The sequence below is a fragment of the Balearica regulorum genome, chromosome 7 (genome assembly GCF_011004875.1).
Source record: "Balearica regulorum gibbericeps isolate bBalReg1 chromosome 7, bBalReg1.pri, whole genome shotgun sequence".
Lineage (NCBI taxonomy): Eukaryota > Metazoa > Chordata > Aves > Gruiformes > Gruidae > Balearica > Balearica regulorum.
The window spans coordinates 4,401,791-4,426,878 of record NC_046190.1 but is presented as its reverse complement, the minus strand read 5'-3'; the positions used below and the strand labels follow the sequence as shown (position 1 = coordinate 4,426,878).

The 25,088-nt window shown below is 43.1% G+C and overlaps 1 protein-coding gene across 4 annotated transcripts in view; it reads right to left on the bottom strand.

Moving 5' to 3' along the window:
• Positions 1 to 25,088, bottom strand: part of FAM53B (family with sequence similarity 53 member B) — a 527,638-nt gene that overhangs the window by 301,378 nt on the left and 201,172 nt on the right. The window lies entirely within an intron of this gene.

Sequence of the window (25,088 nt, the reverse complement as noted above, 5' to 3'; positions counted from 1 at the left end):
AGCTGATTAAGGTATGTGTTTTAGTAAGGTCCAGAGACCAACTTTTCCTGTCTAATACAGTAGCTAAATGAAACAGAAACATTTTCCTCAAAATCTTTTATGCAAATGTCCGTGATTTTTCCCTCTGAAATCAATGAGATTTTCATTTTAGCCTCATTCACTTGGATGCATTTGATACCAAGACTTTGTCAGCTGCACCTCCCTGTTGAGTGTACAAGTGCAACGTTCTTGGGCTGCGTGATTCCTTTTCTCTCAAGGGATAGAGCTACATGTTTAGAGCTCTAAACAGTAGGACTTTGCTGATTTACTTTAGCTGGAAGATCCCAATGAGAAAAAAATTGATGCTGTGGGTTACACACAGCAGTTTTTCTCCAGTCTCATACCTTGCAATTTCTTCTTAATCTTAATACTTCATAAACACATTCACTTTAGTATATGGTGCAACCGCAGGCTGAAGGTTGTCTTGAAATAGGTGCTGTAAAAAACATGGAAGGCAGAGAAATTCCCAATCCAACCACAAAACACAAGATGAAATGGGGACAAAATAGCATGGCAACTGCCTGCCCAAGCCTGAGACCCAACAATGCTTCTGGAGGAGCAGGTCCCTCTGAAATGCACGTTGTGGAGCAGCAGCCCACAAACAGGTAGAATGTGATCATTAATTTGTGGATTGCAACATCCACTGAGGTTAGAGTGAAGACTCAGCTCTTTTATGCACTCATGTTGCTAAGAGCAAGTGTTGCTTTCATTTGCAAACCCACAAATCCCATGTGGAGTATTATTTCCCTGTTTTCCAGTGCTAAGAAATGTGTCTATATAAAAGCTCTCAGAAATATTGCTCTAAGGGTTCTGTAATTCAATGTAACTCCCAGCCCTAATAACTACAAGGTGATTTTTCATGGATTTCTAAAATTGGCAAGCTAATATTTCTTGAATCAGTCAGAAAAGAAATACTTCTCTATCCTTTGCTTGTTCTTTCCTCATCAACAAGTGCAATTACAAAAACATATTTCCCCAGCCCAAGATTTTAGGACTCCCTGTCAGAGTCATTTTCCCATCCTCCCAGAGTAAATCTGAATCCTATTACACCAGGGAAATGTTAACGGATTCATCTTCCACCCCTGATGGCCATAACTTCCATTTCTACCTATCAAATATATGTCGCGGCTGGAATGGGTGAAAAGCAAAGATATTCTTACGAGCGTAAAACTGAAAGACATTCATACTGAGAAGAAAAAATAGTGACACAGCATTTCCACTCTCCCCAGGGAACAGAGCATCAGCTCCAGAGACGAACAACCTTATGCTTATCAGGGGCTCTGTCTGGGCACTATTTACTGCTCTTATTTAATCAACTCAAAGCCTTACCTGTGCTGGGAAACAGCCATGTGTGAGTGGAGACCAGACGTATAGAAGTCATGAACATGTCATGGAAGAAAAATGGTATTCTTAAGCCAAAAAGAGTAAGCCCTTTCCACACAAAGGTTATGGATGCTTTTAATTCCAGAGCCCCATGTGCCAGTGCTGCAATAATTGATGCTATAGCTTGACAAGCCAGATCAATAATTAATGGTGAGTTTGCTAGTTTTGAACCAAACAGCCGCAGCAGAAGTTAAATGCATTTGCACCCTGTCACAGGACCGGCGCGCTTTTAAAAAGATTAGCAGAAATTGGCAGGACGCTTTACAAGAAGTCTGGTGGAGAGCTGGATATTCTGAAGCCTTTAATAACAGCTTGATTTCATTTAAGGCATGCCACCTAATCAGGTTACTACAAGCACAGGGTGGCTCAGCTGACGAGTGGTGTGTGATGGATCTCCTGTACGTTAAACACCTTCCTTCTGGAAGTGTCAAAAGCATGATTCATGGGGGTTTTTTATCCCTGTGCTCTTGGGGAGTTCAGTTGCAACACCATGCACTTTGTGAGAATTAAAACAAAAATGCAGGCAGGCAGCACTGAGTGAAATGGTAACGCAGGCAGTGTATAGTATGTCATTCCTGTTTGGTGGGAATCAAGGGGTAGTGCAACGCTAACCTTTTAAAAGATCTGCTTCTATGGAGCGTGCCTTTGCCTGAAGGGACCTCACCGCCCCAGGAGTCTCTGGTCTTACCTATTCTTTCCAACCCCGCTCTCCCAATGAAGAAAGATGGGTTGATCTGAAACCAGCATCAAGCTTGTAATGTTGTTTATCCCAGCCATAAAGTAATCGAGAGTTAATCCTCGAGTTCTCGCTCAGGGAAATTATCTTGTATCAGCGGTGGGCTCCTGCCTTGTGTAAGCAGGTCAGGATTTGACTAATTTTATTGTGATACGTTTTCGAGATGCCACAGTGATAAGTTAATGTGGCAAATGCATTATTAACAGTAGCACATGATTAATGCATGGTATTGGGATACTGTCGATGGCACGTTCTGCTCATGTTGTGCCACTTTTGCGGACAGCTGAGTTTAAAAGTGATGACATGGGCTGTCCCATCAAAGAGGAGGCAATTGTCAGGCATTCGCGTTTTTAGCACGTGAATCCCAGGCCCAAGTAATAAGAGCACGGTGCAGACTTTTTATAGTCTGTGCAGGAATGTATGCCTGTTGCTGAAATATTTTTCAACGTAGCCAAAGGTTAATGTATGCATTGCCATGCATGTAATTAACACTTCTTCTCTTCAGCACCTCACCTTTTAATATTAACATCGCTCTTGTCCATTTGTCACAGTAGCTGGCATTTCCCTTAATTTTTTATATCTTCCCAAATTTACAGCGCTGCTTTTCTGTCCTCCACATGTGTACCTGCAAACCCGTGCCCAAGTCTCATTCCTGATGCTGAGCAGATTTCCAAGTCTCTGCTCCAGCAGCACCTTGCAGTGCCCAGCACTGACCGCCCCTGCCAACCTGCAGGCAGGGAAGGATGCTCCACACGTGTCCCACCTCTGCGTCCTCCCAGGACCTTCCTTCAAGCTTCCCTCCAGTCCGTGCCTGCAATCTGAGATGCAGCAGCTCCTCTCTGCCAGTTCAGGAGCTTGTCAAAGACCTGCTTCATCCTTTGTTGCTTTCACCCACCCTGCCCCTCCATCCCAACTACCATTTCAGCTCCTCACTAGATCTGCTTTTGACATTTTGACATTTTTGGTCCGTCTACCGCGGCTTCTTCTGACCGTGACGTATGTCAGTGCTCCCAAGGGACGTCAGTCAATTCCTTTGCTGTAGTTTCAGCTTCTTCTGTGATGATCAAGGCTTTACTAGTCCCTGACCAGGAACTGAAGCAATTCAGAGTTTGAATGAAACATTCAGTCCATTTAATATTTTAATGCTCAGCAGTGGAAGTGATGCAATCACTAGACAGATGCTGACCGCAAGCACCTAGCTGTCCTGGATCACATGTCTTCTCAGTTTTCTTGAATCCACACACTCCATACAAATTAAAGATAAGATCATGTTTTCTGTATTATGTCTCTATCTTTTGACGGATTTTGGAGCAGGATTTCAGGTGTCTCCATGCCGAATGGCAGCACGTTGTCCCTCCAGCATGGGCTCCAGGAGGGAGAGCTGCCATTTGCTCACCCACTTCCACCCTCCCTTGAGTTTCCCTTGGCTGCTCTTTAAAAAAATGCTGAGAGCACACTGTCGCTGGCACACAAAAAAGATGGGCTGTTGCTAAGTATTACTCCAAACTACACCAGAGCACATAGCCATAGTGTGTTATTAATAAGAAGAATTTGTTTAATTAATACTCATTTCCTCATCAGTTGTCAAAGTCCTCCTTTTCCCCTTCCATACTTCTCTGTAATGCTGAGTTCAGTGTTTTTCATGAATTTACCATGCCAAAAAGGCACCGTGCTGGGATGCTGGTCGGTCACCTTGCAGGGATCACACATTTGCCAGCAGGACCGGTCGCCGGTGCTGCTCAACACTGCAGAGGAGGGAGGTCAGCGGCGTTAGTCAAAACTAACTGGAGGGGCGAATGATCTAAATTTCAGAGACCCATGTGAGGTGGAGGCTTGACTGGGGCAATCACTCTGGCGATGGCAGGGCTGCAGAGGGGGTTCAGGACGGGGCAAGGACAGCCTGTTATGGGCAGCGGTGTGTTTTCAGCCAGGAATGCAGAGGGAAAGCAAACAAGTGAAATACTTGGAGGCTGTTTTGTCCCATCCTGCTGTTTGTTTCCCCTCTTCCTCTGGCCCTGCTCCTACCACGAAAGCACTCCAGGCTGAGGAGGTTTAACTGCCTTCCCGTGGCTTGGTGGCGGAGGTACAAATGCAACTTGAAACGCCCTTAGGACAAGGAGGACACCATAAAACCGTACCTCCTCCTGCTATTCCCATTACTGCACATCTTTCATAAGAGGGGCGGTGAGTGCTTTGCTATGTGTGTGCTTTCGCTGGAGCCTGTCGCGCGCTGCGCCGCTCCCTTCGCGGGCAGTGAGGAGTTTCAAAGGCAAAATACTGGGACAGAGAGAGAAAAAGAGTCCTTTTCTATTGTAGTTTTCTAAGTTATTCTTTCGCCGTCATAAAAAAATACAAGGGAGGAGAAGACTTTTAAAAGACTCAAAGGAAATAAACATCGACTGAACTCACTTGACTCCGGTTGCCAGACTTGGAATTTTTAATAATTTTAACATATCAGAAATGCCTGTAATTCTCTGGAAACCCAAAGGCTGCCTTGGTTTTGTCTTTCATTTTAGCCTGACAAAAGATGAGCAAAAACCCGTATTTTTCTTTTTCCAGCCTAAGACAAAACTTCTCTAAATAAGGAGGAATATCCAGGTCAACAAAGCAGGGACAGGCTGCACCATGGAAAAAAACCCATCAGCTCAGTTTCCAGAGAGGTGAAGAATCAAAGGGCTTTTTCCCTGCCAAGAATTCCCGTCTCCCAGAGAAACTCGACCGATTTGAAAAGACCAGCAGAAAACTCTAAAAAGGGATTTATTTTTTCTTTCCTCCCCATGGGAAAAGGGGCAGCTACATTCTCTTCCTATTACAAAAACTCCACATTTTCTTAACTGAAAGCTGGACATCTTTTCAGTGTGTTTTTAGTGCCTTACAAATCAGTTTGAGTTTCAGTCTCTCTTGTTGTTCCCCAGCCACTGGAAGGGCTGGTTTTTTGATTTATATTTCATAGGGGTAGGTGATGATACTTTACTCATCTTGGAAAGTCGTTAGCACGAGGAGTCCCGCTGGAACATAATTGTCTGCAAAACTGCCTCTCCATGAAAGGTATTTGCAGGCTGGATCCCATAGACAGGGCTGGGCCAAATCGTAGTCAGTTGTAAAATATGATCCTTTGGTCTGTTGTTTCCCTAAACTGACTATCTTAAGACAAAAAAATCCTTCAGCAGGTATTTTAGCCAGGCACTAATGATATTTTATCCCGTTTGAGTAATCCTACTCCCTGTCATAAAAGTCCAAGATGTCTCAAAAGCAGCTCTCTGGATTTAACTGTGCTTAGCCAGCCAAGTCCAACCCATTTATTTTTCTTCTTCTCCTGAAAGTATTCAATATATTCAAATGCATTATGACAATTGTACCAAACCAAAAATAAAAAATAAAAAAATCATAATAATAAAGGGTATGTGGGAGGGTTCCAAGAATTCCTTAGGAAAATGTTTTCAAATTCATGGGCATAAAAAAGAGCACTTTTCTTTCTAGGCATAACTGACAAAAATGCTAGGAACTAGAGCTGGGAAAAATATTTTGAATTTGGTAAATGGTGGCAACTTTTTCAATACTTTTTTCTTGGAACCCTAACTGAATTACAGCAACAAAATACAGGTAAAACAGCATCTTCCTTGGAAACTTGCAGTGAAAGTTTCAGGCTAGTTCAGCAAACACATTTATTTAAGCTCCACATACTTTTCTAAATTTTAGCAGTGGGCAAGGTGAGCATATTTATTTGAGGAGCTGATTCTGCCACCCTTCCTTGGCCGGCATCTAAGAAATTGCACATAATTACTGGAAAAATACAAGATGGCAAGGGACTCTTCTACCTCTGATTGAAAGCTACTTTTTAAAATTTCTTTTTACCCCAACTATGCTGTATATGCTGGTTCCTATCCTCATGCTGTTTGCCACAAAAGGAGTTTATCACTTAGCTCATGACATGTCCTTCTCCCAGTGAAGTCAATCAGACTCATCCCATGTTTCAGCTCCTGAGGGATCAGGTATCTAGAAACTCTGGCAGAGCGAGCGCTGACGATTTGTGGGGGGTAAAAGGTCCCATCATGAGGTTCAGCAAGAAGGGGTGCAGCCCCCTCCACCCGCCGACCCCCGGCACCAGGGGCCGTTTTGCAGAGAGGCAGGTGCCACCAACATTGGGTTGCAAGGAGCAAACAAATAACTCTACAGGGGTCAAATATTGATCACTGGGAGGGAGTTCACATAAAAATGTGGCTCAAAAAATAACGTGTTTTCTCCCTTTTTTTGATCCATCTTGGCTGCCCATGTCCTTCAGCACCTTTATGTCCTGTTGCATCTCTCTGTAGCAGCCACGGCCTTTGCCAGGCGTTGGGCACGGAGAGCAGCCAGCTCTGCGAGAGGTGACCCAGCAGGAGAAGAGACTCCAAAACATGTCCTCCATTGATTTTTCTCTTTTTTTGCTGCATTTTATTTTAGCTTTTTTATGACACCAGCAGCCGTAATAAAATATGCAAAGTCATGAAAGCCTCAGGGCTGCCTGAGTTCACGCGGTTTGGCATAAGGGCCAGCAAAGGGCAGAACCTCCTCCACGATGGGCGAACAGAAAATTCTCCTTTCCAAAGCAGGGCAGCCACAAAATGCTGTGGCAAATCCCACCAGGCATTACTGAGGACCAGCAGGAGAGGGCATCCCCTCTTATGGATTAAGGAGAGTTCAGAGTAGAAGGATTGTAAAGGACAGAAACACACAGGGATGGGAAAGCTCCAGCCTCTTTTACGTGGCTTGTAAAAATAAATTCATAGATAAAAAATTGTCAGGAGTACCTCTGTGGCCACGCTTTACCCCCCGAAACACTGCAAATTGGAACAAGGAGACACTTCAGCAAATTGGAACGTTTACTGAAATAGAAAGAAGAGGGAAACTGTTTTTAAGTGAAACATTGGGGGTTTTTTGTCAAGTGTTTACCAAAATACAAGTTGGAAGATTATTTTGAAAATTCAGCCAACTCTAACATTACTGAAAGCTCAGTGAGGGCAAGTGGGATATGAAATAATTTTGTGTAGATGTGGTTTACTCTGTATTAGAAATGAATGTAGACTGTCTGACTTTATTGGGCTAATTAATTGCATGCTCTCCCAAGTCAGATTAGGTAACTGCATTTTCAGTTGTTTGGCATTCTTACCAGAAAGTGGATGTCAGCCAGATACTTTAAAGTATCCCCACTATTCCATTTGCTTCCAAATAGATGTTTTAGCTTTGAATTTGAAGTAGGAGTAGCTCAAAACAAAGCAGCAAACCAGTTTCTCAGCGTGGTGATGACTTCTGGGCTATTTGATGCATTTTGATGCAGTATCAGTGGTGGAAGTTATTTTATGTTAGTAAAGAAAATCATCACTGCGTGGTAATTATAGATATAAACCATGAATGTCAGGTACATGCCATAACTGATTCACATTTGAGAGTAGGTTTTTTAATAACATGCCACATGGTGCAACATCTCCCATTGCAGCATGGAAAGGAGCTGTCATGCAAACATCTCCTGACGATGCCTTGAAGGATCTGCAGTGCCGGCGGAGAAGCTTGGCTAACATTGGCATGTCCTACTTATGTATATGTCTTAATCAACACCACATTTGTCCTGCTCCTCTCTCTCACCTACTCTCTGTTTTTGCTGTACCTAGAAGAGAACAACTCTAGGTCATGAGCTTCTACCTTATAGTTGTAACATACGGGCTCAAAAACTGCCTGGCATCCTATGTGGGAAATTCAAGAAACAAGCTGTAATGACACTGCTTGCTAAATGCTGCAAGAAGATCACTGGAATTCATTGCTATTTTCATACCACTCTGACAGGAGAAACTAATTCAAGGCACATTGAAAATGTAGCTGATGTGTTGTGAAGACTGAAACAATATGGGCTGAGAGCAAAGGCCAAGAGTAAATTCTTTCCAAGGAAGCTGAGCATGCTGAGCATGTGTTAGAAGGGCCTTTCTAAATCCGTGGATAACATAACTGCTGTAGCAAATGCCCCTTGCACAGACCCTTTCCTTTCTAAGATGCGGAAGATATTGAAGCTGTCTTTTGCCAACCTTGCAGTCCTCCTCCACTCTGTGTCTCAGCTGCTCAAGCTGGCAAGAAAAATGAAAGAATTAAATCTTTTGCAAAAAAACTCTAGCAGGAACTAAGGAGATTATCAACTCAGAGAGCAATCCCCTTTAAAAGTATCTGTCTTTGATATGTATCCTCCAAGGTATATTTAGGGCAGCTCCTATTGAAATTGGTGACAATTAGGCACTTAGATACCTCTGTGGTATCTAAGCCTTCCCACTCCCCCCAGCAGTCCTAACAAAAGCTTTTGAGTGCCATCCCCTGCAGGAAGAATTAGTTTGGAAAAGGGAAATGGGTTTACAAGTTGTGAACTCAGACAAGGACATTCAAACAACAAAAACCTGGCCGACTCCTTTGTTCAGCCACAAAAGCCAACCACCATTTGGCTGAAACCTTCCCTTTTCCACTGCATCTTCTTAACTGAGCTTTTGGAAGGTCCAGCTGTAAGAAGCAGATCAAACGAGCTGCCAGTAAGGAAATGTCATCTCTTAGGGGTTAAAGTACCTCCTGGGAAGTGGGTGCAGACGCTGTGGCTCGGTGGGATCAAAAAATATCTCCACCAGCAAGTCGGAGCTGAGGGCATGAAGCTGCTGCAGCAACTGCTCTGCAGGGAAACCTGCCCATCACCAGAGCACTACAGAACCAAGAAACTCCTTTCCAATACCAGATGGTTTTATTAGAGATATAGCACAGACTAGTTCTTGCTGGTTGCCTCGCTCTACTTCTCTCCCTTTCCCCAAATAGGCACACTGTCTGCAATTTCCTTTTGCTGCACAGCTTCTCCCCCAGACTTTCCTCCTCCCCTGAAACCCTGCTAAAGACCGAAGGAGACGGGACTTGCAGAAGCAGAAGCTTTTGAAAGAAGTTTAAAGGAAACTTCTGAATAGCCTGGCTGGGTGAATGCTGAGAGGAATGTGAATATCTGTCTGAAAATAGAAAGGATGGAAAAGAATTATTCAAGGTGCTTCAAGAGGTTATAAATAAAAATAATGAGACGAGATTTCAGAGGGAAATGTTAAGGCTGAATATCAAGGGGAATTTCCTGACAGTGAGTGCTTTAGGTGTTTCCTAGTGGTATTTTAAGAGAAGTGATGGAAAAGTTATCACTAAAGGCATAAAAATTGTGCTGGAGAAGGCGCTGGGAAAGGTACATCAGGCAACACCACCCCGCTGGGCAGAGGCGGGCAGAATCAGTCCCCCTCCATCTTCCCTAAGTCCATCGCTTAATAACAGTAATGGTACCCTAATGCACGTGCCCGACCAGCCAGGAACAACATGGGCCCCCAACTTTTTGTCACAGAAGTGCAGAGGTTTGTGGGAGTTTCACCAGACTGCGTGGTCCATGCTCTGCAAGGTTTCTGCTAAATTCAGTTTACTAAAAGTTCCTGAATTAGGTTATAGGGTTACTCCTTTACAGATTTCATTTATGTCAGCATTTTTATCCTCCACTTAGCAATTCTCATGTTACTCGGAAGCCATCTTTTTTGCATACGCCCAGCAATAACATCACAGGCCAGTTTAGATATTATTTTTCTCAAGGAGTGCCTAGGCACTGAAAGAAGAAGGGAATGGTTTTAAATAGATGAGTGACTTTTACTATTCTTAATCAGAATTCCTTTTAAGTATAGCCCAAGGTAGGAGAAAAAACAGGAAAATAAAAATTTCTACATTTGTCACACACTTTGCACATCAGGTTTGTAAACCATTCTGTCCGACGCCTGCACACACACCAGCCCCAAACTGGAGAGCTGGATCCTCCCCAAAAGCTGGTTCCTGACCTAGCAGGTGACCTTAAAAATTGTCACTCTGTGCATTAAAATGGATATAATAAATTGTTTTTCTTTTTAAAGTACTTAGGTATCTGTCCCTCAGAGCTGTGATGGAGAAGCTGGATATTAAGAAAATAAATAAATAAATACAATTGATAATAGATTTGACTTGGCATAAAACAAGTCCCATGTTAGATCTAAGCCCCGATTCCTGGATTAGGCACTGGCCTGTCATGAATGTTCAGAAGTGGGACCTTTTTCCTATGAAGCTGACATCAGATTTTGGCTCAGTGCATAACCTCCTGCCTTTCTGCCTGTTATCGGGGGAAGATGCAGCTGTACCTTTAGCCTCTGGCACTGTAGCTGGGACCTCATATTTATCATGCATTGTGCTATAGGATGAGGTGAGGAAGAAGGTCATTAAGCTTGTCTGTCCCAGAAAGCAGATAGGCCCACAGCGATGCCTACCAGCATCCCTGTTACTTATTTGAATGTTGAAATAGGTGCTCAGGAAAAACATCACTTTCCAAACAGTAACATTCAATTTGTACAGAGAAAAATGGGTGCAGAGACAGGGTTGTGTGATAAAGATGTGTCACACTGGCACTGAAAAAGCCAAAGGCTTTTTTTCGAAGCCTGTTATAATTGTTCCAGGCGTTGGATCTAATCCTGAAAGATCGCAGTGCTGAAACATATGAAAATCAAAGCAGGGATTACATGTAGTGTAACTTCAGAGTCTTTTTTCTGCTCCCTTCAGGTGGATTTAGAAATGCTTGTTTAGTTTTCATTTACTGTAGGGTTTAAGCACACAATAGGAGCGTGTTACTTAGAGATTACTGAAATGCCGAAAATATTTCTCCTCCACACTGGTCACCAGTGAAATTCCTGATATAAAAAAGCCAAAGAAGGAACAGGGCATTCAAGTAACTTTACAGCAAGAAAATACAACTCTGATGAACCATATAGTATGCTTTTCTCCAACTACTTCTAAAAGACTGTTTAAAAATTGCATTGCTGCACAAGAGAGAGTTGGGTATTACAATATACTGGACTAGCTCAGCTGTACACAGAGAGCTTAATGACTTGTCTAATGTCAAAGATCAAATCAAAATTGCTCTCAGGAAAAGGATGTGGGTATTAAAATGTGTGATTGTGTGTCCTACCCAGGGAAAGTGGTAGGTGACGATGAAAAAGCAAATTCCTACAGAGTGTACTAATTTTTTCGGAAATTATCCTGCAAATGTAATGCATCACTAGTTAACACTTGTTTTATTAGTGAATATGAATGTCAACGAAATGTTAATGTGACATTTTACCACAATCAGGGCATTAATTTAATTATGTAAAGATCTTCATTAATTAGATTCTCTAATTGCTATGTTATTTGCTTCCTAAGCCCAAAATTATTAGTATGATCTTTCTGCAATAGTTTCCACTCCAATATCTGTATAAAGCCCCTGGACCCACAACGTTCTTCATGACCCATTTAATACACTGCATTATTTTCACCGACAGTAGCGACGGAAGTGTTTAGTGTTTGTTGTTATCTTAGTTCCTACATTTGCTAAAAAGACACCTCTTCAACAGGTAGCTTGGACTAAGGCTCCTCCTTGCTTTTGCAGAACATGTCCATAAAGAGGAAATAATCTGACAAGGACATATGTGATTCAGTGGTTTCGTTGTATTTTATGGTTCAGTTTAGGTTACGGCTCATGCCCTTTGTCAAACACAATGTGAAAGATCCTCCAAACATAACTGGAATCAAAAATCAAAGACAAAGCAGTCAGTATCATGTGTACAAGCATATATCAAAAACCTGCAGTGTCTCTGCTTCTCATTAGTCCCAGTTAGCGACCCATTGCACGATGTCCAGTTCCGGTGTTTCTTTGCAGATGGACACAATAATCTCTATTCCACCATCACCCTGGGAAGCTAGACACACGTTCCTGACCTCAAAATGCTATTTTTCTTCCAATCACCTTCACTGATTCCTTTAAAGTTAACCAAATTGCATGTAAATCAGATGGCAAAATAAAATAAGCTTTCTCTTGTGACCACACTGTATTTTTATCGGACATCCCTCCCAACAGGGAAAGCTTGCATGAATGATCCAAAAACCTGAAATTCTGCTCAGTTTTCAGGCTCACCCTGTGGCCACTGTGCTTGGGGCTGATCACTGCTTCCACATGCTGCCAGTCATCTAATACTCCAGGCTGCTTTATTTACATATTTGACAACCAGCATCTTTATCTCCATCTTGCCCCGAAACTATCTACCCTATCTGCTTTGAAGTTAGGGCAGAAGACTTCACCAGCGTGTTTATAGTACACATGTTAAAAACAAGTAGACGCTGAAAAGATTTTCAAGCTTGACAGATGATCATATATTTTTGCACTGGCCACAGTGTCAAATTTAGTAGCGTGGCAATGTGTTTCTATATATTAAACAGTAGCCTGGCGTATATTCCACACCTAAAGTTCAGCAACAGAAGTTCTCATTGCCACCAGTGACACATGCAACTAAGAGCCCTTTGTTTGCCTTTTCTTATAAAGTCCAAGTGCTCTTTACAATGGCCAAGCACTGGGGTCAAGAGCACCATCCCAAGAATATAATATTATGCTTCTTTCACTTATGTAGATATTCAGAAGGGTGGAGGGCTAGCCTCCTAGGTTGTCAGAACAATTTCTTTCCAGCTGATGATGACAGAAAACACAGAGAACTATGCAGCAATGAACCATCCATTTTCCTTACTTTGGAGGAGCTCAGCACCATGATGAGCTGAGGACAATTCAGCAGCAATTGAGGGTTTGAGTTGTGCGGAGGGTTGTGTGCCCATGGGGTCATTAGCCACACGAGTCCCCTGATCCACGGCTCCTTTTCAATTGCGTGCTCCAATATGTAGATTAACACGGGCAGCGGTAACCTTGGTCAGAAATAGCTGGTTCTGTCCTTCTGTCCTGCAGGAGCTGAGGGGGTTCGGCAGTACAAAGATGCTCCTTGCAGGCAGCACTGGGATGCAACAGGAACACCAGGAGGGCTGTCCCCTCCACCTCGTGGAGCTGTAGGAGGTGAGCCATGCATGTCCTTTCTGCATGGCTCAGAAGAGACCATACGGTCCCACAGGCAACTGGCTCTGGCCCCACAACTGTGTTTTCATTTGTTTTCCCATTTTGTTCTTGTTCTTTCAAGTGGAAATGACTAATTTGTTCCAAAGGACGCTGGTGGAGAACAACTTATTTATGTCCCTTCCACAGCTGGCCAGACCCTGTGCAGGAAATGCAGGTGATTTATCTGAGGCCATTTACAAGCACAGAAGATGGGCTTCCTGCACACACTGCTTTTTCCTTCTTCTATTTCCTCTTCTTTTCCACTCTTTCCTTTTTATGAGCGTTTCCAAATTCCTCCCAAAGGGCGATCATGTTTCTGTAAAATTATTGATTCCTCTCATACCTAACAAAGTGCTCTGCCCCTTTCAATGCAAAATTTTTTCTGGATGTCTGTGTTTTCTTACAACGTCTTTTCTGGTTAACAGTCTGCATACTTGATCAGTTGCAACCACAGCTTCTGAGCTAAATGTAGCAGAAAACCACATTAACGTAATCTCTGTAGTGATGAAATGAATTCAGTACACACCATAAATCTTAAAAGTAGGCCTAAAAGCATGAACTCATTACATATTGCATACATCCGTTGTTACCAGGATCTCGTAGTCATGAACTTAAAGTTTTCTTCTTGTATGAGAAACTGGACAAATATTTCCTATCGGGTCATGCTGATGTACCTGCAGACCGGCACGTGGGCAGCCCCAGCGCCTAGCAGAGATGTCCCGGTGTGACCTGCGGCTGGTTCTCACAGCCCTCATGCAGTGGCACAAATCGGGGCACAAACGAGACAGCTCATGTCCAGCAGCTATTGCCCTCCTCAGCAAACCTCACCTTCCCCTTTGACCAGCCCTTCTCCTCTCGCTCCTTTCTCCTCCCCTGCTTTTCCTCCTCAGCAGCACCTTGTGCTTTCTGAAACAATCTCCTGCCCACCGTCACTTTGGCATACCCTTGAACTGCTGGGAGATGTGCTTCTAAAGTCTTATTTTTCATGTCTCCAGGGATTGTCCAATTCCCAGGACAGTTTAATGTTTCCAAGCGCTAGGTGTTATCACAGATGTAGGGAAAAAATGTTTGTGTGGAAATAGGTAACGTCTCTGTTGCAGTAGATATTTGTACAATCCAGGCAGTGCTATTACCATGCTCCCTGGCACCCTCATAAGAAAGATGCTCAGGTTTCCGTGAGACTAGTCCCGTCAGGATAATTCCCACATGGTCTGTACAGGCTACGGCTGTTAGGAAGCATCAGGACACCAGTAGTTAGGAGGAAAGTGTCACGTAATTTCAGGAGAACATGGAGTGCGAGCACAATCCGAAATCTTTCTCTTATTAATATTTGATGCATTGTTTTCTTTCATCTGCGCTGGGGAAATCAGAGGAGTTAAAAGAAGCAAAAAGATTTAAACCCTCACTTTCCTGTCCTGAGGGACTATAAACACCATTTTTCTTCCTTGATGTACCAAGTGAAGTCATTGACAGGTACTGCATTAGGGAGCAGAAACGGCCTGTGCTTTTCAGTCTGTTATAAAAAGAGGAAATGCAAACCCAGTCAGAGTTTGCAGCTGGATCATCGCTCCCGTGTCCGCTGGGTGACAGCTCGTGTGCGAGCGAGGAAGCAGCTGCACAGGAACGGAGCGGTGACAGTTGTCAGGGTGCTGGTGACACTAACCTTTGGGTCCACCTGCCCTATTATTCAGCTCCGGTGTGTCTTTAATAGTCTTCTTTCTAGAGGTATTAGTTGTTTTTTTCCAGCCTGCGGCTCAGTTAATCTGTGTATAACTCTACACAACCACATTCTCTTTCACTCCTCTGGGCTCCTGCAGTTCTCCCACTGCAGTTCCACATCGGAAAGGATCCAGTGACAAACCTGAGGTCCTCCTGGCCCTTTACAGCCAGCTTCATGCCCTCCTCCTACACCCGGCGAGAGAGCTGCTTACTCACACCAGGCATTTTGCTGCTGCTGGACTAATGGGTTTCCAGGAGGGCATCACTGGAAATGCACATCCCATCTGCATTGACATTTATAGAGGTCATCTTCCTCTCCTTTGAAAACCTACTCGGAAGACAGGCTACACACACGTCAAGCTGCTGCTTGTTTGAAATTGTGAGGAGCTAACAGAATTTTTAATGGGCCTGTCACTGTAAATTTTGAGCTTTAATTGCATTGGATAAGTCTTTCAGCTTGTCTTGGCACTATCTTAGTCACAAGGAAGATATCTAAGTAACTGTGTCAGGTAGTGCTGGCTTAAGTACTTTGAAATGATCATAAAAGTCTCTGATGACTAGCAATTTACAGAATATTATGTTATTCTTAGGAAAAATAAAAAAAGAAAGCTTCAAGCAAAATCATCAGATAGTGCTTTGAATCTCAGATTAACATCTATTTACCGCTAGAAGGTGGAAGAGAAACACTTCAGATGTGTTGGTACTGCAGCTCTTCTTGCTTCGTATCACCTTTGTAGCTCTCTTTCTGGCAGGGAACTGCAGAGCAGATGGACCGAGGTCCAGAGCTTGTAAACTGCTCCTCGCTGGAGGCACCTCCCAGGCAGAGACCCAGGATGGACCCGCAGGAGAAGCCCCGGGCTGGCAGACCTGCCAGCCACCTCGGTGCTCCTTATAGAAACCTTCCTTTCCAGCACCAAACCAATATTAAATTAGGTGAAAGATTCGTTAGTGCAGCTAATCAAACCGCTGCGCTGGAAACCACCATGAAAGGCCATAAGGCTTATTCATTAATGGTTTCAATGGGACTTCAGAACCCACCGAGAAGCACAGAATACAAGTTTCATTTCAAAAAGCAACTCTGTTAATCCAGGAAAATATTTCATAAAATGAATGAGAGTATGCTATTTTCCTAAATGCGTTCATACGGATCCCCTTATATGGGAAAAAAAAGGAGGGAGATTAAAAGGCCGTGTACTTAACGCTGAATTTTTAGTACATGTTTTAGATTGCCTGTGCCAGAAACAGTCTTTCAGAGTGGGAAAGCGCAGCAAAAGGCAGGAAATAACCAGTGCAAACAAGACGCCAAACATCTCCAATTTACATTCCCAGCTGGTTTCCGGTCATTTTTGTGGACATAGATCGACTGTGGAAAAATTCTATCAATAAGAGAACTGTCTCACTCATTTCTTCCTTTTTCCTACCTGTGGGTGCCTTCCTAATTCTGGGTTTCCAGCAAATGCTCTCAGGTTTTACAGCTGAATAAACCCAGGATCCCCATTAATGAATCAACCTTCCCTGTAATCAAAGGACCCCTGCAGCAGTGGGCACTGTGGTCCTGGAGCATTTCCCATCGCAGTGGTTCCCATCCTCTTTCTCCCACTCTCCAGCTGGAGAAGGAAATTCCAAGGATCCATCTGTCTTCTAGCCACAGAAAAAAACCCCAGTGTGCTTTGATCACCAAAACCTGGCTGAAACTCATCCAGGGACAAGGCCCCAGGCTGGGAAGATTCATCATCTGTTTGATTATGTTGGACACATCTTCTCTTTTCCGCCTTTAGTTCGTATTTGTTCATGGGAGAGAAGCGTATGATCTTCTTAAAGTCTTTAGATAGCCAGCCCCATGGTGCTGGTGTGTTGTAAAGCCGGATGCAGTAGGCAATCCACACGGGATTGAATCCCAGGCCACGGCAGGTGCTTTGCATGTATTGTCCTGCTACGGTGCTCCCAGTAGGAGCAGGAGACTTCCCAGTATAAAGTCTCCTTGCCAGACTTTTTGTCCCTTTGGGGACTAAAGAACCGATTTAACCATTTTTGCATTAATGCTGACTAGTAATTAAAAATGTGTGACCCGAGTGTGATTATAAAAACAACGAGAACAGTGCTAAGGTTTTATAATTTATGACAGCAAAATCCTCCTCTGAATCATGGGAGCTCGTATCCTACTGCAAAGCTGTGATTTAACCGGGGAAGCCTTTATATTCAGATGCAGCCAGCTAGTAGGATTTTTTTTTTTTTAGATGGGTCATCTCTTGGTCCTCCTGGACCTGGCTGCCACTAGTGACGCTGGTTGGGGTGGTCACCCGTGGGGCTCCATCCACAGACAGAGCTCAGGTGCTGCTGCCAGACAGATGGACACAGTGTGTGTCCCTCGCTGGGCTCAGCTCTCCGCCGGGAGCCTCCCAGGCTCTTACGGAGGTAACAGAATCACTGCGAATCCCCATCTTTTGCTTCAAATGAGTTTTCCTTTTGCACAGGAAAAGCCATTAAAGTTTTGTTTTGGATTGCTCTTCTATTTTAAAAGTGCAAACAGATAGGAGCACATGTGAGTGCATAAAATGCTCTCCTGCATCTTCAGAAAATAGATTCTTCCAAACCTCAGACCACCCTTTCTTTGGGAATACATTTTTTTTTTTTAAAAGAGCTAATTATAGTCTTATCTCAGAAAACAAGGGATTCATGCTTGACCTTCTCATGGCAGCTAGAGTACACATATGAATCTTTCTGCAGATTAAGATAAAGAGTTAGTTTACACAGGTGCAGTCCAATTCGCTGTTTAAACTCTGCTGAGCTTTTAATGGCAGAGCTTTCCTGTCTGATATCCCCAGCCTCCCCCTGCAGAAGCAAGCCCTGGCTGTCTGCATGTGCACAGAGCAGAAAAATGGGACTCTTCTAGGAAACGCTGTGTTTTCATTCCTTGGAAAAAAAAAAACCAAAGCAACCCCACAATTGCCTTCAGCTGGTTGGTGTTCTCCATGTCATGCTTCCTGGGTGCCATCGGACATGGGTGACCACCGGTCGTGGCAACCTGTTACACATCACTGCAAGCCCATGCGTGCCAAACCTTGCACTGGGGCTGCTACCTAAGCACCCAAACACGTCACCCTGGCTAGGAATTGCATGAACTAGCATTTGAATGTAATTTCCCCTGCACAAAAGCTCCTCTGCCTTTTTCCTTTGGCATGCTCCTTTCCAAAAAAGAGCAGTCGTGCCTTTTTTTAATCCCAACTCTCTTCATATGCAATTGCTTTCTGGATCCCGTGGTGCTACTTCCCACATGCGAATTTTTTCCATTGTCCTTGGCAATTATAGGAGTCAAATGCCAAGTGGTGGAAGATATTTTCTATTGCCACAGCATCTGGCTTCCTGGCTGGTTGCTCCGTCAGTTGTGCTGTTGACTGTGGAGCTACCTCTGTTCCTGTTATATGTTTAAATTCATGGAGTTACTTTGTCTCCATATGCTGTTTTCCTTTCTCACCTTTCAACTGCTTTGAACATTTTTCCAAGAATTAATAATACTTCCTTGCGTAATTTCCACATGAGCTCAAGATGCAAAATTTCCCTGAAATGGCTTTTCTCCTTATGTTAGGAAGGTTCTGGATAAATTCTCCAAGTTCATCCACGGACACATTTATGACACGTCTGAGTGTTTCCCCATGGCTTTATGACATACGGTATTTGCTCTAAAAGCAACCATATTTTCTGTTAGATCAGTGCTGCTCTGTACCAGTGATTGTCTCCTTTGGAAAAATATGTGCCTTCTGTCCCAAATCACTTTTGCTCTAAAACATTTGGAGTGTTGTCTCATGGCAAATGTATTAATTCGATTTGTTCTAATTACCAGGGGATATAACAGACTGATGCTTGGTGAAAGATAATTTAAAGGCAGAGTTGTTTACAAAATCGTGGAACACATCTTAGACAGGAGAGACGCATAAAGCTATTGGCAAAAAAACCCCTGTCTTGGTTCACTGAAACAATTAAGGATTAGTAGGATTAGACTCAGTGATTTGGGGGATTTTTATATTTTTAAAATTTTGTATAAAACCAGATTCTCAGCTGTTATAAATCAACATATCTTTATTGAGTCAACTGTGACAGCTCAACCAGCTGATAATCCAGCCCCTTGCTTTCACATCTATTTGAGAAATACCTGCAGACAATGCTGGACAGAAAGAAAAGAGAAGAAAAGTCTTTCAATAACATTAAAGTTCTGCTACCTGACAAGCAGTTCAAAGGTTGGTATTTTCCACCCGTCAGGGAAAGCTGTCCTGCTGCTGCCGAGCTCAGCACTGCAGAGTGCACCCAGGGAAAGCCATTTCCCACTCATTCCTGATTAAAATGGACATTTCTGTTCCTCTACTCCCAGCAGCTAAAAAGTGGCTGTACTCATGACACCAGCAGCATGGGAGTCCAGTGTAGCACTGCCAAGCCAAAATACACAGTGAATATCAGAAAAATCCCTTTGCCGGGTATTTCCATGAACACCAACAAACCCATTTCACAGGTGATGTATTGACGGTCCTGCCTGCGCTGCAGCAAGATGGAGAGTTACAAAATGACCAAGGAACTCCTGCTCCTTACTGGGAGGGTGCGCAAGTGGAGCAGAGCAGGTGATACACCCAACAAGTGGGCCCGATTCATCCCAAACTTTGCTCATCATGACTTGACCTTAGTCTTGTTAGGAGGAGAGCATTAAATCACGACTGCCAAGCCCCTTTCTGACACCCGTTGGGTGGTGGGATGTGCCTGCTTGTCCTCTCTGAATCTGCGTGGCCTGAAAGAAATGAATGAGCAGCCGTTAGACATCACAGTTCTTCGGCAGCCAGATTAAGCCAGAGCATGTGTGAACTGAGGATCTAAATTAATAAAAACCACAGTATCTTGTTAATTATACCCTAAGCCGTGTATACTGCACGAATCAGTAGGTTTACAAACCTGCACAACTGTTCAGCATTGCAATCTTTTCTGTTCTATTACTACAACAAGAGGGAAACTGGTTTTGTCTGTTGTAGTTTTTTTTTATTTTTTATATTACGTGGCTATGGGTTACAATAGCATGGAAATTAAGGTTTATGCTACAATGTCAATGTTACCTCAACTATACAGGAGAAGATTATACAATCTCAGAAGACCATCTGGCAAGAAATTGTTTTTGAAAGACATAAAAGCCAACAGATAGCACTGTTCATCAGCTTCACACCATCAGAAACCATCGGTTTCGTCTTTGTACAGAGACCATCCGTGTCATCAGTCACATAATTTAGAGTGAGAAATATATAAAGATTCTGTTCAGTGGCAATTACAGTTATAAAGACCAATAGAGAAATCATTTGCCGTGCTGCCAGCTCGGGGATTACAGATTTGATGTGTGGTTTCAGTGACCTCGGGGCATTAAAAGTGATATCCCTCTCAGCACAGTAGATTGAAAAGTATTGATGAGAGTGTCAAGATCAGAGAACAGCAGCTTGCTAAGACATTCCTCTGCCTCTGCCCATTTACTGCTACATTAATCTTTCCTTGATCTATTAAATTCCATTTTCTTGGACATTTATTCTGGGGACATGTAGGAAATGAGCTGAGCCTATATCATCACATCAGCTGGCACCCTAAAAGGATTCCGAAGCCATGAATGTGAAAGGATAGGATAGGAAATATGTCACTTGGCGATGCAAGATATGAGCTTTTTCACAAAAATGTGAGTGAGACTATGACTTCCTTTTCCCCTCGTGGTATTGACATCAAGGATTTTTAGTAAAACTGAAAGCATTTCCATTTTGCCAAGTTACAGGACCGGACCATAGCCTATATTATCTTCCCACTAAAAATGATCCTGCACAGACTGACCTCATCAAAGTTGGTGGGTATATTGCTATTGACTCATTCAGGTCTGGAGTGCACCTGCTTGTATCTAACCTGTATCATGTTTACTCACATAAAAATCTGGGCAAGAAATTCAAAAGCGTCTTTGCAAGTGAAGGCTTCTCCCGTTAAGGACCTGAGTAAGACTGGGCTTTCTAAAGTCTGGCCCTGTGTACTCAGAGCTATTGACTACTGTCTACTCTCTGGGAGTCTCTGCCACAAAGACCTTCAGATAGATAGTAAAGGGTACCAAAAAAGTAGTATAGACTATCGTCAGTACTTTACAAACATGAGCCCAAAGGAGTGGTGCCAAAACCGTTCGACACTTTTAGAGAAACAGGCTTTCTGGAGAAGTCATTGCTATTGTGCAGGATGGTTAGGTTCAAGCAGAAGTAGAGTATAGGGTTTCCCTGCTCTTGCACAGTATTTCTGATGGAAAATTAAGCTGTTATAATTTCAGAATTGCAGCTTCAATATTAGTTCTTAGGAGCCTGGAAGGGCTTCAGTTTGCTTCCGCGCTCAGAAGCTTTAGCCCTTAATGTCCCTCAAAATGTGCTCCTCAATGCAATGAGTTATCCGCCTTGCTGAGATGATGAGCTGTGACCACGTGTGGGCCCAGCAGGACTTCTGTACGGCCTTGGGGAAGGCTTTATCATATCCCTGTCTGGAGGAACAGAAACTCTTCTGTTCCTCATTACAGCCCACAAACTCGTGTGTATGCTGTTCAGCTCGCACAGCTGCACTTTGGAGCACATTGCACTGCTTCTTTACCATGCCAAAGGTAAGCTGAACTTTGCCTGAATTGCCAAAATTTTCATGATGAAGCATTAGCACACAGAGAAGTGAGCAGTCCCTGGGACGGACATTTTCAGCTTCATTTCTGGTTGCACACTGTGCCTGCAGGAGTACACAGCAGTGCCGCTACCTGCGCCCGCATTCGTGGGACGCAAAGGAATCCCTGTAATCACTGAAATTCAGTTGTCAATGGCAACAAGTTGTCCACTGAAGTAAATATTTTCAAAAATAAAACAGGCTTTCATTTGGTTAGATTCCTAGGAAGCTCATATTTACCAAAATGAAAACCTTATTTAATCTCTCCCTGAAGAGGTGGCTGACGTTCAGAATCATTCATAACTTTGCTGCTCACAATCTCAGCAAATCTTGGCATTTAGAGGGATTTTCAGTGTATACATCAGAATTTCTCCCACTCAAAGTACTCCCACTGAACGCTAAGGGTGTGCACGGACGTATCCCTGCTGAGATTCACTTAGCATCACTGGCCACATCCAGCTCTCCAGCTGCACATCTGCCGTCCCTTGCAGCAGCCTCTTTACTCTGCGGCTCAGTGAAAATTGCTCTAATTTATGCCAGTGTTACTGAAAAAAGAACGAAGAAAAATACTGCAGTGTCCATAATCAAACAGATGACTTTGAAGGTGCTACAGGTGCAAATGACAGTGGCCTCAAGTTACAGCCCCCCACCTCTAACAGGAGGTGTACGTGGAAAGGGGTGGAGGTACGCAGCATTTAGGGAGCAACGCATCTGTGCAAGTGGCACTTGTATTCAGCTGAGGTACTTGGTTCAACAGTAACCAGACTTATCTGGCTGTGCATCTAACTCATTTTTCTTCCTTTGTGCTATCTGATTTGCATTCCCCAGAAGTAGCCACAATTTAAGATTTAGAAAATAATCTACATGTTCTAGAGAAAATCAGACTTTCTTTTTCATCTCATTGTCTCCCTTGCTCTCAAAATCTTATTTTATGCCTTTATCTTGCACTCCATCTTAATGGTGGCAATGGCACAGGTAATATATCTCTGTGCTTGATGAACAGAGGGACGCTTGCTCATATAACAGAGGGACAATGCTTATATCTAAGTCTTTGTGAAGGATTTGAGAGCGTAAGGAGGAAATACTGTATCTGAGCAGCATCTCAACCAGCTCTGCAAACCAAAGTGTTTCATCCAATTCAAAGTTAAAATCAAGTGAATGAACATATTGAGTCTGGCCAGCCCAGTTTGCCTCATCCAGGCTTATCATCCCTCCAGTCGGCGTTGTACTAGACTTTCTTTATTCAGGTTAGGAAAGAAAAAAAAAATTACTTCTTGCCAGTGTGATGTTTGGTTAACGGATGTCTAGAAGCCCCTGGCTGTGATTACCTCTGATCTTTGGCCTGGTTTTGGCTGAGACAGAGTTAATTTTCTTTCTAGTAGCTGGTATAGTGCTGTGTTTTGGATTTAGGATGAGAATAGTGTTGATAACACACTGATGTTTTAGTTTTTGCTAGGCAGTTGTAGTGTCTACACTAAATCAAGGACATTTCAGCTTCTCACGCCCTGCCAGGGGCACAAGAAACTGGGAGAGCATGGCCAGGAGAGCTGACCCAGACTGGCAAAGGGATATTCCGTACCATATAATGTCATGTTACGTATATAACTGGGGAAGCTAGCAGGTAGGCAGGATCGCTGCTCGGAAACAGTTTGGGCATTGGATTGGGTTTTTTTCCCTTTTGCATGTGGTGAGCAATTGCATTTGTGCATCACTTGTATTATTTTTATTACTATTATTATCAACGTCATCATCATCATCATCTTCCTTTGTTATCCTATTAAACTGTCTTTATCTCAACCCACAAGCTGTTTTTTTCTGTTTTCCTCCCCATACCCTTGAGGGGGAAGGGGTGAGTGAGTGGCTGCGTGGTGTTTAGTTACCAGCTGGGGTAAAACCATGACATCTTTCATGGCATTTTTTTGTGTAACGCTCATATCTGTGCCAGAAGCAATGGGTCTAGCTGATAACATACAATTCAAAAAGGAAAGGCAGCTTTTCACAATGTGACATATATTTAAAAATCATTAAACTAAGCAACAGAAATAGCACATGGCCTAAATACTTTTTCCATTATATTTATCCTTGGAAACCAGCTTGTAGAACATACCTAGCTGAAAGAAAAGCAGAGAAATGTCTACACTACATCACAAATGCAGGGGGTTTATATCATTATAATTTTGACTTACAATTCTCTGACTGCAGGTATTTCAACTCACAAAACAGTGAAGCTTTCAGCAGATTTCAGCACTGAAACTAGCCATGATGCTGAAGAAGTTCCAGGGAAAGGATACACATAACCAGCCCGATTTTGTCACAATTCACTGCATTTTTGTAAGAACCTGAGAAAAGGGGAGAGATTTCAGGAATATTCTTGTGCGCTGAAATTACAGGCTAGTCCTTGTTAAGGGTAGCGATGGCAATAGTGAATAAGCATTGATTGTTGTTACCTCTAACAGTTATATTTTAAAAGACAGTTATTGCAGATGAATAATGTATAAGCTTGAAATCACTTCTCAAGATACTTGAAGCCCTTAGCTGAGATGCACAGCACAGGCATATTACTTAGATTGCCTTCAGAGTGTTCTGCTTTATTGTTCTGAAACACTGCATAACGATCTCCCTTAAATCATCAGTTTGTATAAATCATACCTACCAAAAGTGGCGATGACTTGTATGAATGAAACTCTTTCAGCTCCTGTGCCTCACAAATGCCTCGTGTCCAGAGTGACCATCACCACCTGTTATAACCAGGAAACAGAATTTGATTTTTCTTAGAAATTATGTTCCTGCATCACCTCAAAGGCTGCTACATGCCCTCTGCTTGTTTTCAGAAGGTAATGGTTTATTGATTATTGCTGATTGGGCAAACATGCCTTCTCATAAATCTGCAGACACAAAATCATGAAAGCTCAGGGTATCACCACACTTTCTACACGGCTGGATTTTTCACCCCAGTTTTCATTAAGTATCTCCCTTTGCAACCTAAATGTAAATGGCTTAATTTATACTTTATGCAACATGCAACAAATCACTTTGGAGACTATCCCTTAAAAATGCCATGCCAGCCCTGAAGCCTTGCTTTCCCTGTTCTCTTCTTGCCAGATGTCTTCTCAAAAGGAAACATGACAGTGAGCCTGGATGATGCCTTATTACAAGGGATTAGGAAATTCAGCATCCCCCAGTCTTCCTGAATGCAAACCTTTGCAGAACGGACAATATCTAGTGAGTGGTTTTCAGAAACTGAACTTTTTGGCTCTGCTTCACTTTTATTAGGAAACCCTGCACAGAAAACTGTTAAAAATTAATTAAAGCTGCTGAATGAAATGCATAATCTTGAGTCCAAAAGAATCAACGTTAGCATCAGTCCACGGGACTGACTGGCTCTGTGTACTTATTAAATACAGTCTTTAATTACCCAGCTGCAGGGTTTCTGTTCTTCCCTCGTTCCAGATGTGTCACAAAGCAAGGGGCCTCTCTGGAGCACTGCCCTATTAAACACGGGGCTTATCGGGGTACGGGCAGTAAGGCAGCGGAGTAGGACTGAACACAACTACTGAACAACTGGGCTTA